The 20,830-nt window shown below is 63.8% G+C and overlaps 1 protein-coding gene across 1 annotated transcript in view; it reads left to right on the top strand.

The window, feature by feature from the left end:
• hm13 (histocompatibility (minor) 13) overlaps positions 1 to 20,830 on the top strand; it is a 173,612-nt gene that overhangs the window by 140,949 nt on the left and 11,833 nt on the right. Inside the window, exon 12 of the transcript XR_011948814.1 lies at positions 19,115 to 19,428. The gene's annotated coding sequence lies outside the window, so the exon portion shown is untranslated. The remainder of the gene's footprint in view (positions 1 to 19,114; positions 19,429 to 20,830) is intronic.

Below are 20,830 nucleotides of genomic sequence, written 5' to 3' on the forward strand. Positions count from 1 at the left end.
ACCACGCCCCGCACTAGAGCCCTTGCACCGCACTTGAGACCCTTCACCGCACTCGAGACCACGACCCGCACTCGAGACCTTGCACCGCACTTGAGACCCTTCACCGCACTCGAGACCACGACCCGCACTCGAGACCTTGCACCGCACTTGAGACCCTTCACCGCACTTGAGACCTCGCACCGCACTTGAGACCTCGCACTGCACCCGAGACCTCGCACTGCACTCGAGACCTCGCACTGCACTCGAGACCACACCCCGCACTAGAGACCACGCACCGCACTCGAGACCACGCACCGTACTCGAGACCACGCACCGCACTCGAGACCAGGCACCGCACTCGAGACCTCGCACCGCACTCGAGACCTCGCACTGCACTCGAGACCACGCACCACACTCGAGACCACGCACCACACTCAAGACTACGCACCGCACTCGGGACCACGCACCGCACCCGAGACCACGCACCGCACTCGAGACCACGCACCGCACTCGAGACCTCGCACCGCACTCGAAACCTCGCACCGCACTCGAGACCTCGCACCGCACTCGAGACCACGCACCGCACCCGAGACCTCGCACCGCACTCGAGACCATGCACCGCACACGGGACCACGCACCGCACCCGAGACCACACACCGCACTCGAGACCACGCACCGCACTTGAGACCACACGCTGCACTCGAGACCTCGCACCGCACTCGAGACCACGCACCGCACTCGAGACCACGCACCGCACGCTAGACCTCGCACCGCACTCGAGACCACGCACCGCACTCGAGACCACGTACCGCACTCGAGACCACGCACCGTACTCGAGACCACGCACCGCACTCGGGACCTCGCACTGCACTCGAGACCACGCACCGCACTTGAAACCACAGAACGCACTCGAGACCACGCACCGTACTCAAGACCACGCACCGCACTCGAGACCATGCACCGCACTCAAGACCTCGCACCGCACTCGAGACCTCGCACCGCACTTGAGACCACTCACCGCACTCGAGACTACGCACCGCACTCGAGACCATGCACCGTACTCAAGACCTCGCCCCGCACTCGAGACCTCGCACCGCACTCGAGACCACGCGCCGTACTCGAGACCACGCACCGCACTCGAGACCATGCGCCGCATTTGAGACCACGCACCGCACTTGAGACCTCGCACCGCACTCAAGACCTCATACTGCACTCGAGACCACACACCACACTCGGGATCACGCACCGCACTCGAGAACTTGCACCGCACTCATGACCTCGCATTGCACTCGAGAGCACACACCACACTCGGGACCACGCACTGCACTCGAGACCTCGCACCGCACTCGAGACCACGCATCGCACTCGAGACGACGCACGCACCCGAGACGACGCACCGCACCAGAGACCATGCACCGCACCCGAGACCACGCACCGCACACGAGACCACGCACCGCACTCGAGACCACGCACCGCACTCGAGACCACGCACCGCACTCGAGACCTCACACCGCACTCGAGACAACGCCCCGCACTCGAGACCACGCACCGCACTCGAGACCACGCCCCGCACTCGAGATCACGCACCGCACGCGAGACCCCGCACCGCACTCGAGACCACGCACTGCACTTGAGACCACGCCCCGCACTCGAGACCACGCACCGCACTCGAGACCACGCACTGCACTCGAGACCACGCCCCGCACTCGAGACCACGCACCGCACTCGAGACCACGCCCCGCACTCGAGACCACACCCCGCACTCGAGACCACGCACCGCACTCGGGACCACGCCCCGCACTCGAGACCTCGCACCGCACTCGAGACCACGCCCCGCACTCGAGACCTTGCACCGCACTTGAGACCCTTCACCGCACTCGAGACCACGACCCGCACTCGAGACCTTGCACCGCACTTGAGACCCTTCACCGCACTCGAGACCACGACCCGCACTCGAGACTTTCACCGCACTTGAGACCCTTCACCGCACTTGAGACCTCGCACCGCACTTGAGACCTCGCACTGCACCCGAGACCTCGCACTGCACTCGAGACCTCGCACTGCACTCGAGACCACACCCCGCACTAGAGACCACGCACCGCACTCGAGACCACGCACCGTACTCGAGACCACGCACCGCACTCGAGACCACACCCCGCACTAGAGACCACGCACCGCACTCGAGACCAGGCACCGCACTCGAGACCTCGCACCGCACTCGAGACCACGCACTGCACTCGAGACCACGCCCCGCACTCAAGACCACGCACCGCACTCGAGACCACGCCCCGCACTCGAGACCACACCCCGCACTCAAGACCACGCCCCGCACTCGAGACCTCGCACGGCACTCGAGACCACACCCCGCACTCGAGACCATGCACCGCACTTGAGACCCTTCACCGCACTCGAGACCACGCCCCGCACTCGAGACCTCGCACCGCACTCGAGACCACGCACTGCACTCGAGACCTCGCACTGCACTCGAGACCACGCACCGCACCCGAGACCTCGCACTGCACTCGAGACCTCGCACCGCACCCGAGACCTCACACTGCACTCGAGACCTCGCACTGCACTCGAGACCACGCACCGCACTCGAGACCACGCCCCGCACTCGAGACCACGCCCTACACTCCAGACCATGCACCGCACTCCAGACCACGCCCTGCACTCCAGACCATGCACCGCACTCCAGACCACGCACCGCACTCCAGACCACGCCCTGCACTCCAGACCATGCACCGCACTCCAGACCATGCCCTGCACTCCAGACCACGCACCGCACTCAAGAACAGGCACTGCACTCGAGACCTCGCACCGCACTCGAGACCACGCACCGCCCTCGAGACCACGCTCTGCACTCCAGACCACGCACCGCACTCCAGACCACACACCGCACTCGAGACCTCGCACCGCACTCGAGACCACGCACCGCACTCGAGACCACGCTCTGCACTCCAGACCACGCACCGCACTCGAGACCACGCTCTGCACTCCAGACCACGCACCGCACTCCAGACCACACACCGCACTCGAGACCACACACCGCACTCAAGACCACGCCTTGCACTCCAGACCATGCACCGCACTCCAGACCATGCACCGCACTCCAGACCACGCCCTGGACTCCAGACCATGCACCGCACTCAAGAACAGGCACCGCACGCCAGACCATGCACCGCACTCAAGACCACGGACCGCACTTGAGACCTTGCACCGCACTCGACACCACGCACCGCACTCGAGACCTCGGACTCGAGACCACGCACCGCACTCGAGACCACGCAGCGTACTCGAGACCACGCACCGCACTCAAGACCACACACTGCACTCAAGACCACGGACCGCACTTGAGACCTCGCACCGCACTCGAGATCACGCACCGCACTCGAGACCTCGCACCGCACTCGAGACCACGCACTGCACTCGAGACCACGCACCGCACTCGAGCCCACGCACTGCACTCGAGACCACGCACTGCACTCGAGACCACGCACCGCACTCGAGACCTCGCACCGCACTCGAGACCTCGCACCGCACTCGAGACCACGCACCGTACTCGAAACAATGCACCGTACTCGAGACCTCGTACCGCACTCGAGACCACGCACCGCACTCGAGACCTCACACCGCACTCGAAACCTCGCTCCGCACTCGAGACGTCGCACCGCACTCGAGACCACGCACCGCACTCGAGACAACGCACAACACTCGAGACTACGCACCGCACTCGAAACAACGCACCGTACTCGAGACCTCGCACTGCACTCGAGACCACGCACCACACTCGAGACCACGCACCACACTCAAGACTACGCACCGCACTCGGGACCACGCACCGCACCCGAGACCACGCACCGCACTCGAGACCACGCACCGCACTCGAGACCACACACCGCACTCGAGACCACGCACCGCACTTGAGACCACACGCTGCACTCGAGACCTCGCACCGCACTCGAGACCACGCACCGCACTCGAGACCACGCACCGCACGCTAGACCTCGCACCGCACTCGAGACCACGCACCGCACTCGAGACCACGTACCGCACTCGAGACCACGCACCGTACTCGAGACCACGCACCGCACTCGGGACCTCGCACTGCACTCGAGACCACGCACCGCACTTGAAACCACAGAACGCACTCGAGACCACGCACCGTACTCAAGACCACGCACCGCACTCGAGACCATGCACCGCACTCAAGACCTCGCACCGCACTCGAGACCTCGCACCGCACTTGAGACCACTCACCGCACTCGAGACTACGCACCGCACTCGAGACCATGCACCGTACTCAAGAGCTCGCCCCGCACTCGAGACCTCGCACCGCACTCGAGACCACGCACCGTACTCGAGACCACGCACCGCACTCGAGACCATGCGCCGCATTTGAGACCACGCACCGCACTTGAGACCTCGCACCGCACTCAAGACCTCATACTGCACTCGAGACCACACACCACACTCGGGATCACGCACCGCACTCGAGAACTTGCACCGCACTCATGACCTCGCATTGCACTCGAGAGCACACACCACACTCGGGACCACGCACTGCACTCGAGACCTCGCACCGCACTCGAGACCACGCATCGCACTCGAGACGACGCACGCACCCGAGACGACGCACCGCACCAGAGACCATGCACCGCACCCGAGACCACGCACCGCACACGAGACCACGCACCGCACTCGAGACCACGCACCGCACTCGAGACCACGCACCGCACTCGAGACCTCACACCACACTCGAGACCACGCCCTGCACTCGAGACCACGCACCGCACTCGAGACCACGCCCCGCACTCGAGATCACGCACCGCACGCGAGACCCCGCACCGCACTCGAGACCACGCACTGCACTTGAGACCACGCCCCGCACTCGAGACCACGCACCGCACTCGAGACCACGCACTGCACTCGAGACCACGCCCCGCACTCGAGACCACGCACCGCACTCGAGACCACGCCCCGCACTCGAGACCACGCCCCGCACTCGAGACCACGCACCGCACTCGGGACCACGCCCCGCACTCGAGACCTCGCACCGCACTCGAGACCCTTCACCGCACTCGAGACCACGACCCGCACTCGAGACCTTGCACCGCACTTGAGACCCTTCACCGCACTCGAGACCACGACCCGCACTCGAGACCTTGCACCGCACTTGAGACCCTTCACCGCACTTGAGACCTCGCACCGCACTTGAGACCTCGCACTGCACCCGAGACCTCGCACTGCACTCGAGACCTCGCACTGCACTCGAGACCACACCCCGCACTAGAGACCACGCACCGCACTCGAGACCACGCACCGTACTCGAGACCACGCACCGCACTCGAGACCACACCCCGCACTAGAGACCACGCACCGCACTCGAGACCAGGCACCGCACTCGAGACCTCGCACCGCACTCGAGACCACGCACTGCACTCGAGACCACGCCCCGCACTCAAGACCACGCACCGCACTCGAGACCACGCCCCGCACTCGAGACCACACCCCGCACTCAAGACCACGCCCCGCACTCGAGACCTCGCACGGCACTCGAGACCACACCCCGCACTCGAGACCACGCACCGCACTTGAGACCCTTCACCGCACTCGAGACCACGCCCCACACTCGAGACCTCGCACCGCACTCCAGACCACACACCGCACTCGAGACCACGCACCACACTCAAGACCACGCACCGCACTCCAGACCATGCACCGCACTCCAGACCTCGCACCGCACTCGAGACCACGCACCGCACTCGAGACCACGCTCTGCACTCCAGACCACGCACCGCACTCGAGACCACGCTCTGCACTCCAGACCACGCACCGCACTCGAGACCACGCACCGCACTCGAGACCACGCTCTGCACTCCAGACCACACACCGCACTCGAGACCACACACCGCACTCAAGACCTCGCACCGCACTCCAGACCACACACCGCACTCGAGACCACGCACCACACTCAAGACCACGCACCGCACTCCAGACCATGCACCGCACTCCAGACCTCGCACCGCACTCGAGACCACGCACCGCACTCGAGACCACGCTCTGCACTCCAGACCACGCACCGCACTCGAGACCACGCTCTGCACTCCAGACCACGCACCGCACTCGAGACCACGCACCGCACTCGAGACCACGCTCTGCACTCCAGACCACACACCGCACTCGAGACCACACACCGCACTCAAGACCTCGCACCGCACTCCAGACCACACACCGCACTCGAGACCACACACCGCACTCAAGACCACGCACCGCACTCCAGACCACACACCGCACTCGAGACCACGCACCGCACTCAAGACCACGCCTTGCACTCCAGACCATGCACCGCACTCCAGACCATGCACCGCACTCCAGACCACGCCCTGCACTTCAGACCATGCACCGCACTCGAGAACAGGCACCGCACGCCAGACCATGCACCGCACTCAAGACCACGGACCGCACTTGAGACCTTGCACCGCACTCGACACCACGCACCGCACTCGAGACCTCGGACTCGAGACCACGCACCGCACTCGAGACCACGCAGCGTACTCGAGACCACGCACCGCACTCAAGACCACACACTGCACTCAAGACCACGGACCGCACTTGAGACCTCGCACCGCACTCGAGATCACGCACCGCACTCGAGACCTCGCACCGCACTCGAGACCACGCACTGCACTCGAGACCACGCACCGCACTCGAGCCCACGCACTGCACTCGAGACCACGCACTGCACTCGAGACCACGCACCGCACTCGAGACCTCGCACCGCACTCGAGACCTCGCACCGCACTCGAGACCACGCACCGTACTCGAAACAATGCACCGTACTCGAGACCTCGTACCGCACTCGAGACCACGCACCGCACTCGAGACCTCACACCGCACTCGAAACCTCGCTCCGCACTCGAGACCTCGCACCGCACTCGAGACCACGCACCGCACTCGAGACCACGCACAACACTCGAGACTACGCACCGCACTCGAAACAACGCACCGTACTCGAGACCTCGCACTGCACTCGAGACCACGCACCACACTCGAGACCACGCACCACACTCAAGACTACGCACCGCACTCGGGACCACGCACCGCACCCGAGACCACGCACCGCACTCGAGACCACGCACCGCACTCGAGACCTCGCACCGCACTCGAAACCTCGCACCGCACTCGAGACCTCGCACCGCACTCGAGACCACGCACCGCACCCGAGACCTCGCACCGCACTCGAGACCATGCACCGCACTCGGGACCACGCACCGCACCCGAGACCACACACCGCACTCGAGACCACGCACCGCACTTGAGACCACACGCTGCACTCGAGACCTCGCACCGCACTCGAGACCACGCACCGCACTCGAGACCACGCACCGCACGCTAGACCTCGCACCGCACTCGAGACCACGCACCGCACTCGAGACCACGTACCGCACTCGAGACCACGCACCGTACTCGAGACCACGCACCGCACTCGGGACCTCGCACTGCACTCGAGACCACGCACCGCACTTGAAACCACAGAACGCACTCGAGACCACGCACCGTACTCAAGACCACGCACCGCACTCGAGACCATGCACCGCACTCAAGACCTCGCACCGCACTCGAGACCTCGCACCGCACTTGAGACCACTCACCGCACTCGAGACTACGCACCGCACTCGAGACCATGCACCGTACTCAAGACCTCGCCCCGCACTCGAGACCTCGCACCGCACTCGAGACCACGCGCCGTACTCGAGACCACGCACCGCACTCGAGACCATGCGCCGCATTTGAGACCACGCACCGCACTTGAGACCTCGCACCGCACTCAAGACCTCATACTGCACTCGAGACCACACACCACACTCGGGATCACGCACCGCACTCGAGAACTTGCACCGCACTCATGACCTCGCATTGCACTCGAGAGCACACACCACACTCGGGACCACGCACTGCACTCGAGACCTCGCACCGCACTCGAGACCACGCATCGCACTCGAGACGACGCACGCACCCGAGACGACGCACCGCACCAGAGACCATGCACCGCACCCGAGACCACGCACCGCACACGAGACCACGCACCGCACTCGAGACCACGCACCGCACTCGAGACCACGCACCGCACTCGAGACCTCACACCGCACTCGAGACCACGCCCCGCACTCGAGACCACGCACCGCACTCGAGACCACGCCCCGCACTCGAGATCACGCACCGCACGCGAGACCCCGCACCGCACTCGAGACCACGCACTGCACTTGAGACCACGCCCCGCACTCGAGACCACGCACCGCACTCGAGACCACGCACTGCACTCGAGACCACGCCCCGCACTCGAGACCACGCACCGCACTCGAGACCACGCCCCGCACTCGAGACCACACCCCGCACTCGAGACCACGCACCGCACTCGGGACCACGCCCCGCACTCGAGACCTCGCACCGCACTCGAGACCACGCCCCGCACTAGAGCCCTTGCACCGCACTTGAGACCCTTCACCGCACTCGAGACCACGACCCGCACTCGAGACCTTGCACCGCACTTGAGACCCTTCACCGCACTCGAGACCACGACCCGCACTCGAGACCTTGCACCGCACTTGAGACCCTTCACCGCACTTGAGACCTCGCACCGCACTTGAGACCTCGCACTGCACCCGAGACCTCGCACTGCACTCGAGACCTCGCACTGCACTCGAGACCACACCCCGCACTAGAGACCACGCACCGCACTCGAGACCACGCACCGTACTCCAGACCACGCACCGCACTCGAGACCAGGCACCGCACTCGAGACCTCGCACCGCACTCGAGACCTCGCACTGCACTCGAGACCACGCACCACACTCGAGACCACGCACCACACTCAAGACTACGCACCGCACTCGGGACCACGCACCGCACCCGAGACCACGCACCGCACTCGAGACCACGCACCGCACTCGAGACCTCGCACCGCACTCGAAACCTCGCACCGCACTCGAGACCTCGCACCGCACTCGAGACCACGCACCGCACCCGAGACCTCGCACCGCACTCGAGACCATGCACCGCACACGGGACCACGCACCGCACCCGAGACCACACACCGCACTCGAGACCACGCACCGCACTTGAGACCACACGCTGCACTCGAGACCTCGCACCGCACTCGAGACCACGCACCGCACTCGAGACCACGCACCGCACGCTAGACCTCGCACCGCACTCGAGACCACGCACCGCACTCCAGACCACGTACCGCACTCGAGACCACGCACCGTACTCGAGACCACGCACCGCACTCGGGACCTCGCACTGCACTCGAGACCACGCACCGCACTTGAAACCACAGAACGCACTCGAGACCACGCACCGTACTCAAGACCACGCACCGCACTCGAGACCATGCACCGCACTCAAGACCTCGCACCGCACTCGAGACCTCGCACCGCACTTGAGACCACTCACCGCACTCGAGACTACGCACCGCACTCGAGACCATGCACCGTACTCAAGACCTTGCCCCGCACTCGAGACCTCGCACCGCACTCGAGACCACGCGCCGTACTCGAGACCACGCACCGCACTCGAGACCATGCGCCGCATTTGAGACCACGCACCGCACTTGAGACCTCGCACCGCACTCAAGACCTCATACTGCACTCGAGACCACACACCACACTCGGGATCACGCACCGCACTCGAGAACTTGCACCGCACTCATGACCTCGCATTGCACTCGAGAGCACACACCACACTCGGGACCACGCACTGCACTCGAGACCTCGCACCGCACTCGAGACCACGCATCGCACTCGAGACGACGCACGCACCCGAGACGACGCACCGCACCAGAGACCATGCACCGCACCCGAGACCACGCACCGCACACGAGACCACGCACCGCACTCGAGACCACGCACCGCACTCGAGACCACGCACCGCACTCGAGACCTCACACCGCACTCGAGACAACGCCCCGCACTCGAGACCACGCACCGCACTCGAGACCACGCCCCGCACTCGAGATCACGCACCGCACGCGAGACCCCGCACCGCACTCGAGACCACGCACTGCACTTGAGACCACGCCCCGCACTCGAGACCACGCACCGCACTCGAGACCACGCACTGCACTCGAGACCACGCCCCGCACTCGAGACCACGCACCGCACTCGAGACCACGCCCCGCACTCGAGACCACACCCCGCACTCGAGACCACGCACCGCACTCGGGACCACGCCCCGCACTCGAGACCTCGCACCGCACTCGAGACCACGCCCCGCACTCGAGACCTTGCACCGCACTTGAGACCCTTCACCGCACTCGAGACCACGACCCGCACTCGAGACCTTGCACCGCACTTGAGACCCTTCACCGCACTCGAGACCACGACCCGCACTCGAGACCTTGCACCGCACTTGAGACCCTTCACCGCACTTGAGACCTCGCACCGCACTTGAGACCTCGCACTGCACCCGAGACCTCGCACTGCACTCGAGACCTCGCACTGCACTCGAGACCACACCCCGCACTAGAGACCACGCACCGCACTCGAGACCACGCACCGTACTCGAGACCACGCACCGCACTCGAGACCACACCCCGCACTAGAGACCACGCACCGCACTCGAGACCAGGCACCGCACTCGAGACCTCGCACCGCACTCGAGACCACGCACTGCACTCGAGACCACGCCCCGCACTCAAGACCACGCACCGCACTCGAGACCACGCCCCGCACTCGAGACCACACCCCGCACTCAAGACCACGCCCCGCACTCGAGACCTCGCACGGCACTCGAGACCACACCCCGCACTCGAGACCATGCACCGCACTTGAGACCCTTCACCGCACTCGAGACCACGCCCCGCACTCGAGACCTCGCACCGCACTCGAGACCACGCACTGCACTCGAGACCTCGCACTGCACTCGAGACCACGCACCGCACCCGAGACCTCGCACTGCACTCGAGACCTCGCACCGCACCCGAGACCTCACACTGCACTCGAGACCTCGCACTGCACTCGAGACCACGCACCGCACTCGAGACCACGCCCCGCACTCGAGACCACGCCCTACACTCCAGACCATGCACCGCACTCCAGACCACGCCCTGCACTCCAGACCATGCACCGCACTCCAGACCACGCACCGCACTCCAGACCACGCCCTGCACTCCAGACCATGCACCGCACTCCAGACCATGCCCTGCACTCCAGACCACGCACCGCACTCAAGAACAGGCACTGCACTCGAGACCTCGCACCGCACTCGAGACCACGCACCGCCCTCGAGACCACGCTCTGCACTCCAGACCACGCACCGCACTCCAGACCACACACCGCACTCGAGACCTCGCACCGCACTCGAGACCACGCACCGCACTCGAGACCACGCTCTGCACTCCAGACCACGCACCGCACTCGAGACCACGCTCTGCACTCCAGACCACGCACCGCACTCCAGACCACACACCGCACTCGAGACCACACACCGCACTCAAGACCACGCCTTGCACTCCAGACCATGCACCGCACTCCAGACCATGCACCGCACTCCAGACCACGCCCTGCACTCCAGACCATGCACCGCACTCAAGAACAGGCACCGCACGCCAGACCATGCACCGCACTCAAGACCACGGACCGCACTTGAGACCTTGCACCGCACTCGACACCACGCACCGCACTCGAGACCTCGGACTCGAGACCACGCACCGCACTCGAGACCACGCAGCGTACTCGAGACCACGCACCGCACTCAAGACCACACACTGCACTCAAGACCACGGACCGCACTTGAGACCTCGCACCGCACTCGAGATCACGCACCGCACTCGAGACCTCGCACCGCACTCGAGACCACGCACTGCACTCGAGACCACGCACCGCACTCGAGCCCACGCACTGCACTCGAGACCACGCACTGCACTCGAGACCACGCACCGCACTCGAGACCTCGCACCGCACTCGAGACCTCGCACCGCACTCGAGACCACGCACCGTACTCGAAACAATGCACCGTACTCGAGACCTCGTACCGCACTCGAGACCACGCACCGCACTCGAGACCTCACACCGCACTCGAAACCTCGCTCCGCACTCGAGACGTCGCACCGCACTCGAGACCACGCACCGCACTCGAGACAACGCACAACACTCGAGACTACGCACCGCACTCGAAACAACGCACCGTACTCGAGACCTCGCACTGCACTCGAGACCACGCACCACACTCGAGACCACGCACCACACTCAAGACTACGCACCGCACTCGGGACCACGCACCGCACCCGAGACCACGCACCGCACTCGAGACCACGCACCGCACTCGAGACCACACACCGCACTCGAGACCACGCACCGCACTTGAGACCACACGCTGCACTCGAGACCTCGCACCGCACTCGAGACCACGCACCGCACTCGAGACCACGCACCGCACGCTAGACCTCGCACCGCACTCGAGACCACGCACCGCACTCGAGACCACGTACCGCACTCGAGACCACGCACCGTACTCGAGACCACGCACCGCACTCGGGACCTCGCACTGCACTCGAGACCACGCACCGCACTTGAAACCACAGAACGCACTCGAGACCACGCACCGTACTCAAGACCACGCACCGCACTCGAGACCATGCACCGCACTCAAGACCTCGCACCGCACTCGAGACCTCGCACCGCACTTGAGACCACTCACCGCACTCGAGACTACGCACCGCACTCGAGACCATGCACCGTACTCAAGAGCTCGCCCCGCACTCGAGACCTCGCACCGCACTCGAGACCACGCACCGTACTCGAGACCACGCACCGCACTCGAGACCATGCGCCGCATTTGAGACCACGCACCGCACTTGAGACCTCGCACCGCACTCAAGACCTCATACTGCACTCGAGACCACACACCACACTCGGGATCACGCACCGCACTCGAGAACTTGCACCGCACTCATGACCTCGCATTGCACTCGAGAGCACACACCACACTCGGGACCACGCACTGCACTCGAGACCTCGCACCGCACTCGAGACCACGCATCGCACTCGAGACGACGCACGCACCCGAGACGACGCACCGCACCAGAGACCATGCACCGCACCCGAGACCACGCACCGCACACGAGACCACGCACCGCACTCGAGACCACGCACCGCACTCGAGACCACGCACCGCACTCGAGACCTCACACCGCACTCGAGACCACGCCCCGCACTCGAGACCACGCACCGCACTCGAGACCACGCCCCGCACTCGAGATCACGCACCGCACGCGAGACCCCGCACCGCACTCGAGACCACGCACTGCACTTGAGACCACGCCCCGCACTCGAGACCACGCACCGCACTCGAGACCACGCACTGCACTCGAGACCACGCCCCGCACTCGAGACCACGCACCGCACTCGAGACCACGCCCCGCACTCGAGACCACGCCCCGCACTCGAGACCACGCACCGCACTCGGGACCACGCCCCGCACTCGAGACCTCGCACCGCACTCGAGACCACGCCCCGCACTCGAGACCTTGCACCGCACTTGAGACCCTTCACCGCACTCGAGACCACGACCCGCACTCGAGACCTTGCACCGCACTTGAGACCCTTCACCGCACTCGAGACCACGACCCGCACTCGAGACCTTGCACCGCACTTGAGACCCTTCACCGCACTTGAGACCTCGCACCGCACTTGAGACCTCGCACTGCACCCGAGACCTCGCACTGCACTCGAGACCTCGCACTGCACTCGAGACCACACCCCGCACTAGAGACCACGCACCGCACTCGAGACCACGCACCGTACTCGAGACCACGCACCGCACTCGAGACCACACCCCGCACTAGAGACCACGCACCGCACTCGAGACCAGGCACCGCACTCGAGACCTCGCACCGCACTCGAGACCACGCACTGCACTCGAGACCACGCCCCGCACTCAAGACCACGCACCGCACTCGAGACCACGCCCCGCACTCGAGACCACACCCCGCACTCAAGACCACGCCCCGCACTCGAGACCTCGCACGGCACTCGAGACCACACCCCGCACTCGAGACCACGCACCGCACTTGAGACCCTTCACCGCACTCGAGACCACGCCCCGCACTCGAGACCTCGCACCGCACTCGAGACCACGCACTGCACTCGAGACCTCGCACTGCACTCGAGACCACGCACCGCACCCGAGACCTCGCACTGCACTCGAGACCTCGCACCGCACCCGAGACCTCACACTGCACTCGAGACCTCGCACTGCACTCGAGACCACGCACCACACTCGAGACCACGCCCCGCACTCGAGACCACGCCCTACACTCCAGACCATGCACCGCACTCCAGACCACGCCCTGCACTCCAGACCATGCACCGCACTCCAGACCACGCACCGCACTCCAGACCACGCCCTGCACTCCAGACCATGCACCGCACTCCAGACCATGCCCTGCACTCCAGACCACGCACCGCACTCAAGAACAGGCACTGCACTCGAGACCTCGCACCGCACTCGAGACCACGCACCGCACTCGAGACCACGCTCTGCACTCCAGACCACGCACCGCACTCCAGACCACACACCGCACTCGAGACCTCGCACCGCACTCGAGACCACGCACCGCACTCGAGACCACGCTCTGCACTCCAGACCACGCACCGCACTCGAGACCACGCTCTGCACTCCAGACCACGCACCGCACTCCAGACCACACACCGCACTCGAGACCACACACCGCACTCAAGACCACGCCTTGCACTCCAGACCATGCACCGCACTCCAGACCATGCACCGCACTCCAGACCACGCCCTGGACTCCAGACCATGCACCGCACTCAAGAACAGGCACCGCACGCCAGACCATGCACCGCACTCAAGACCACGGACCGCACTTGAGACCTTGCACCGCACTCGACACCACGCACCGCACTCGAGACCTCGGACTCGAGACCACGCACCGCACTCGAGACCACGCAGCGTACTCGAGACCACGCACCGCACTCAAGACCACACACTGCACTCAAGACCACGGACCGCACTTGAGACCTCGCACCGCACTCGAGATCACGCACCGCACTCGAGACCTCGCACCGCACTCGAGACCACGCACTGCACTCGAGACCACGCACCGCACTCGAGCCCACGCACTGCACTCGAGACCACGCACTGCACTCGAGACCACGCACCGCACTCGAGACCTCGCACCGCACTCGAGACCTCGCACCGCACTCGAGACCACGCACCGTACTCGAAACAATGCACCGTACTCGAGACCTCGTACCGCACTCGAGACCACGCACCGCACTCGAGACCTCACACCGCACTCGAAACCTCGCTCCGCACTCGAGACCTCGCACCGCACTCGAGACCACGCACCGCACTCGAGACCACGCACAACACTCGAGACTACGCACCGCACTCGAAACAACGCACCGTACTCGAGACCTCGCACTGCACTCGAGACCACGCACCACACTCGAGACCACGCACCACACTCAAGACTACGCACCGCACTCGGGACCACGCACCGCACCCGAGACCACGCACCGCACTCGAGGCCACGCACCGCACTCGAGACCTCGCACCGCACTCGAAACCTCGCACCGCACTCGAGACCTCGCACCGCACTCGAGACCACGCACCGCACCCGAGACCTCGCACCGCACTCGAGACCATGCACCGCACTCGGGACCACGCACCGCACCCGAGACCACACACCGCACTCGAGACCACGCACCGCACTTGAGACCACACCCCGCACTCGAGACCACGCACCGCACTCGAGACCTCGCACCGCACTCGAGACCTCGCACCGCACTCGAGACCTCGCACCGCACCCGAGACCTCGCACTTCACTCGAGACCACGCACCGCACTCGAGACCTCGCACCGCACCCGAGACCACGCACCGCACTCGAGACCCCGCATCTTACTCGAGACCTCGCACCGCACTCGAGACCTCACACCGCACTCGAGACCACGCCCCGCACTCGAGACCTCGCACTGCACTCGAGACCTCGCACCGCACTCGAGACCACGCACCGCACCCGAGACCTCGCACCGCACTCGAGACCACGCACCGCACTCAAGACCACGCATCGCACCGGAGACCACGCACCGCACTCAAGACCTCGCACCGCACTCGAGACCACGCACCGCACTCGAGACCACGCACCGCACTCGAGACCACGCACCGCACTCAAGACCTCGCACCGCACCCGAGCCCACGCACCGCACCCGAGACCTCGCACCGCACCCGAGACCACGCACCGCACTCAAGACCTCGCACCGCACTCGAGACCTCGCACCGCACCCGAGACCACGCACCGCACCCGAGACCTCGCACCGCACTCGAGACCACGCACCGCACTCGAGACCACGCACCGCATTCGAGACCACGCACCGCACTCAAGACCTCGCACCGCACCCGAGCCCACGCACCGCACCCGAGACCACGCACCGCACTCAAGACCTCGCACCGCACTCGAGACCTCGCACCGCACCCGAGACCTCGCACCGCACCCGAGACCACGCACCGCACTCAAGACCTCGCACCGCACCCGAGACCTCGCACCGCACCCGAGACCTCGCACCGCACCCGAGACCACGCACCGCACTCAAGACCTCGCACCGCACCCGAGACCACGCACCGCACTCAAGACCTCGCACTGCACCCGAAACCATGCACCGCACCCGAGACCTCGCACCGCACTCGAGACCTCGCACCGCACCCGAGACCTCGCACCGCACCCGAGACCTCGCACCGCACCCGAGACCACGCACCGCACTCAAGACCTCGCACCGCACCCGAGACCACGCACCGCACTCAAGACCTCGCACTGCACCCGAAACCATGCACCGCACTCGAGACCTCGCACCGCACTCGAGACCTCGCACCGCACCCGAGACCTCGCACCGCACCCGAGACCTCGCACCGCACCCGAGACCTCGCACCGCACCCGAGACCTCGCACCGCACTCGAGACCTCGCACCGCACCCGAGACCACGCACCGCACCCGAGACCTCGCACCGCACTCGAGACCTCGCACCGCACTCGAGACCTCGCACCGCACCCGAGACCTCGCACCGCACTCGAGACCACGCACCGCACCCGAGACCTCGCACCGCACTCGAGACCTCGCACCGCACTCGAGACCTCGCACCGCACTCGAGACCTCGCACCGCACTCGAGACCACGCACCGCACTCGAGACCTCGCAGCGCGCTCGAGACCACGCACCGCACTCGAGACCCCGCACCGCACTCGAGACCACGCACCGCACCCGAGACCACGCCCCGCACTCGAGACCTCGCGCTGCACTCGAGACAACGCACCGCACTCGAGACCACGCACCGCACTCAAGACCTCACACTGCACCCGAGACCTCGCACCGCACCCGAGACCTCGCACTGCACTCGAGACCACTCACTGCACTCGAGACCACGCACCGCACTCGGGACCACGCACCGCACTCGAGACCTCGCACCGCACTCGAGACCACGCACCGCACTCGAGACCATGCACCGCACTCGAGACCACGCACCGCACTCGAGACCTTGCACCGCATTCGAGACCTCGCACCGCACTCGAGACCACGCACCGCACTCGAGACCATGCACCGCACTCGAGACCACGCCCCGCACTCGAGACCTCGCACTGCACTCGAGACCACGCACCGCACTCGAGACCACGCACCGCACTCGAGACCTCGCACCGCACTCGAGACCTCGCACCGCACTTGAGACCTCGCACTGCACTCGAGACCACGCACCGCACTCGAGACCTCGCACCGCACTTGAGACCTCGCACTGCACTCGAGACCTCGCACCGCACTCGAGACCTCGCACCGCACTTGAGACCTCGCACTGCACTCGAGACCACGCACCGCACTCGAGACCACGCACCGCACTCGAGACCATGCACCGCACTCGAGACCACGCCCCGCACTCGAGACCTCGCACTGCACTCGAGACCACGCACCGCACTCGAGACCACGCACCGCACTCGAGACCTCGCACTGCACTCGCGACCTCGCACCGCACTCGAGACCACGCACCGCACTCGAGACCACGCACCGCACTTGAGACCTCGCACCGCGCTCGAGACCACGCACCGCGCTCGAGACCTCGCACCGCACTCGAGACCTCGCACTGCACTTGAGGTGACTCACCGCGCTCCAGTACAGCACTGCGGGCGTACTGCATTGTCGGCGATGCCACCTTTTCAAAGGCAACATTATACCGAGACCCAGAGTGTCTGTCCTCTGGGGCGTGGATCCCAAGGTGCTGTCGGAAGAATGAGGCTGCCCCCCGGCTGACGTTTGCCCCTTAACCAACACCGTTGGTCATTTGTCTCGTTACTGTTTGTGGTGTCGTGCTATGCTGAAACTGGCTGCCATAGTTACCTATCTTACAACAATAAACATGCCTCAAAGGTTCGACTGGCTGTGCAGCACATCGGAGGATGTGGGAAGGTGCTGTGTAAGTGCAGGTTCAAAGACAAGTGACGAGGGACAATGATTTATCCTGCCTTGTGGAGGAGCTCCATTAGGCATTATCTTTGTTGCTCGTTATGTTGGTATCCTGGCCAGGTTCAAGGGCAAAACTTTGGGAAAAGCCTTGAAATGTTAATTTAACCAATTGTTCACTAGAGGGAGCCATTGAGCTACAAAAATAAATCACTCCTGTGTTTCCTACATGTTGCTTTCACCCCTTGAGAGCAGAGAATAAAACTTCATGGACAGACTGAGTCAAAGCATTAAAGCAAATCTTTAGATTCTCAGCGGAAGTGTTTCATGCAAATTGAAAACATTTCCTCATAAAGTAACTTCCAAAATTGATTGTAAAAGTGAACAATGTTCATTCCTGCACTGTGAAGCTAGAAAAAGTGCACGTTCTGACACAGTAGTTGGTAACAGGCATGAAGCATGCATTTGAAAAGGGCTGTATTAAATAAATATCACTAACAGAAGGAATTTTTAGACTGCTCTCACCCTTAGCATTAACCAGTACCGGGGGTATGTTGCTGTCCAGAAAGTTCCTAATCGTCATGGTTATGAGGAGAGTGTGGAACCATTTGCACTGGCGCAGAGGAAAAGGGGAGCAGTTTTAATTGAGTCTTTTTTTTTCAATTTAAAGGTCTTGCTGGGGAAGGGAGAGAGGCAATGTGATGGACGAGCTAGCACGGACAGAATGGGCTGGATGGCTACCTGTCAGTTCCTGAGGCTTCACCATTTTCGAAACCCTGCCCAACATGAAGCGAAGGTACTTGATGCCGCAGGGAAGCAGCGACTGGGTGTGAAGAGGAAGAGGCACTACCTGACATGCTCTTTTGATCTTTCTGCTGGTTGGGGCACGAGTCGAAGGAGTGGACTTCAGGGGTCAGAGTGCAGAATGGAAGACCAGCAAGAGAAAGTCAGAAATTCTATCGTGCCGTGTCCCTTTTTTTAATGGTAAATTATTGTTTTTTCCCAATTAAGGGGCAATTTAGCCAATCCACCTAACCTGCGCATCTTTTGGGTTGTGGGGCCGAAACCCACGCAAACACGTGGAGAATGTGCAACCTCCACACGGACAGTGACCCAGAGCCGGGATGGAACCGGGTCCTTGGCGCCGTGAGGCAGCAGAGCTAACCACTGCGCCATCGTGCCGCCCCCCCTAGTTCCCTTGAACGAATAGTGAGATAAATTAGTAACGGATTGTTTGCGTGAGGTTGATTGAAGGGAAAACGTTAGCTCGGACACTGCGACAGCCCCTCAGCTCTTCTCTGGATAGTGCAGTGGAGCCTTTACATAAGGGCAGCACGGTGGCACAGTGGTTAGCACTGCTGCCTCACAGCTCCAGGAACCCGGGTTCGATTCTAGCCTTGGGTAACTGTGTGAAATTTGAACTTTCTCCCCGTGTCTGTGTGGGTTTCCTCCGGGTGCTCCGGTTTCCTCCCACTGTCCAAAGATGTGCAGGTTGGGTGGGGTTGCAGGGATAGGGCGGGGGAGTGGGCTTGGGTACGGTGCTCTTTCAGAGGGTTGGTACAGATTTGATGGACCAAATGTCCTACTTCTGTACTGTCGGGATGCTATGGATTTCCGTTTAACATAGCGAGGCCTTCTCTGCTGGCCGTGTAACACTACCTCTGTCCTGCACAAGCACATGAGCCCTACTGTCGGGGTTTGACCCTCTGACCTTCTGACTCTAGTTAAAATTGTTACCATGGAGCTATTGCCTTTTTATTCATTCATGGGATGTGGGTGTCGTTGGCTGGGCCACCATTTATTGCCCACCGCTGTGGTGATGTGCATCAATGTAAAAACATGTAGGCTAGCTAGACACTAGAGGGAGCACCAGAAACATCACACACACACACTCAACCAATAGATCAGTTAGATAGGACACGACCAATAGACATTCACGATACACACAGAGGTGACACGGCCACAGGAGGACACTACACCAACTAGCTAGCCCCACTCTAATGTGCAGATTCCCAAAGTTCCTGAGGCTTTGGGGTTAAACCCCTTCGCCTCAGGGATTTCAGGCGAGCCTCGTTCAGCACAGGTCACATCTACCAGGACCAGACGGAATGGCACTTGTGGGTGTCTCCCAGATTTCCGAGGCTCCCAGCTGCATGCCCATTGGTCAGCGTGGTTCCCTGGCACTGCTGGTGCCACCTGTGTACCCTGGCAGTGCCAGCCTGGAACCGTGCCAGTGCCACCTGGATGTCATGGACACTGCCAGGGTGCCATGTTGGGAATTTGTGCATACGCACGATCGGGATGGGGTTGCCCGGTGTTGGGGGGGGGGGCCGGGACCCTCCCATAGTGCATTCAGGGGGGAGGGAGGGGGGGGAGTCGGGGATTG

This window comes from Scyliorhinus torazame, chromosome 8, assembly GCF_047496885.1.
Source record: "Scyliorhinus torazame isolate Kashiwa2021f chromosome 8, sScyTor2.1, whole genome shotgun sequence".
NCBI lineage: Eukaryota > Metazoa > Chordata > Chondrichthyes > Carcharhiniformes > Scyliorhinidae > Scyliorhinus > Scyliorhinus torazame.